We start from the raw sequence: 1,018 nt of genomic DNA on the forward strand, positions 1-1,018 counted from the left end.
TGAAGTGGTTCTGGGGAAGAAACTGTCAGCATGAAATTTTCTCTTGACTGATGGACTATTGAGGAAGAAAGGGTGATTTTCTGCTGTTGAGGTGGCTAAGCGTGTTCTTGCAGAGAATGTTCTGAGTGGGGGTACGAGGGAGTGAAGTTCAGCAGAGCATCTGCCGTGGAAATATCGATATAGTAACGCCAGGCTAGCAACATCGCGCCGGTGTGAAAGCGGTATTGTTATTGGTAAGTCAGTCTGTGCGTCTCCCTCTCCCTCTCTCTCTTCCCCCCCTCTCTCTCTCTCTGTCGCTCTCTCGCTCGCTCTCTCTCTCTCGCTCTCTCTCGCTATCTCTCTCTCTCTCTCCCTCTCTCTCTCTACCTCTCTCTCGCTCCCCCTCTCCCTCGCTCTCTCCCTTCTCTCTCTCTCTCCCTCCCTCTCTCTCTATCGCTCTCACTAGACGAAAACCGACGTATCCGGGTCGTATACTCCCGTACACACGCCCGGAAATTCCAAATATACGGACATTTCCAGGTGTGCGCGACCCGTACACTTGGCGTGTGCAGGCCTGCACACGGCCCGGATATGAACCACTCAGGTGTCCGGGCCGTGTACAGGCCTGCACACGCCTGCACACGCCGCCCGTAAATCTCTGCACACACCTGGATACGTGACACGTACCTCTGAGTGTGTGTATGAAATATGCATAAATTAGCGGTAATTTTCACCTAATTATCTTCCTCATTATCAGCTCGTGTACGGGTCGTACACACCCGCACACGTCCCCCCTCCAATATGCCTTTTGTAATGTAAAGTAGCATCATAGCCGTTTATCCCCCCTTCTTGTTTGCATAATTTTGTTTTTTATTAATTGTACATGGTGCTTGGGCTTTGTGACTTTTTGTTTGTGTTTTGTGTGCCTCCAATATTTCCAGTGTACTTCGGCCGGTCTTTCAGCTCAGCTGAAACAAACTGTACGTCTCGTTCTTCTGTGTCTTGCCTTGACGCAGCTAGTCACGGGAGCAGATATTAG

The 1,018-nt window shown here is 50.4% G+C and overlaps 1 protein-coding gene across 2 annotated transcripts in view; it reads left to right on the top strand.

Annotated features, from left to right (window-relative positions):
• Positions 1-1,018, top strand: part of LOC109464370 (synaptic vesicular amine transporter-like) — a 49,904-nt gene that overhangs the window by 28,516 nt on the left and 20,370 nt on the right. The window lies entirely within an intron of this gene.

Source organism: Branchiostoma belcheri, unplaced genomic scaffold (assembly GCF_001625305.1).
Source record: "Branchiostoma belcheri isolate BF01 breed outbred unplaced genomic scaffold, Haploidv18h27 scaffold137, whole genome shotgun sequence".
NCBI classification, from domain to species: Eukaryota; Metazoa; Chordata; class Leptocardii; order Amphioxiformes; family Branchiostomatidae; genus Branchiostoma; species Branchiostoma belcheri.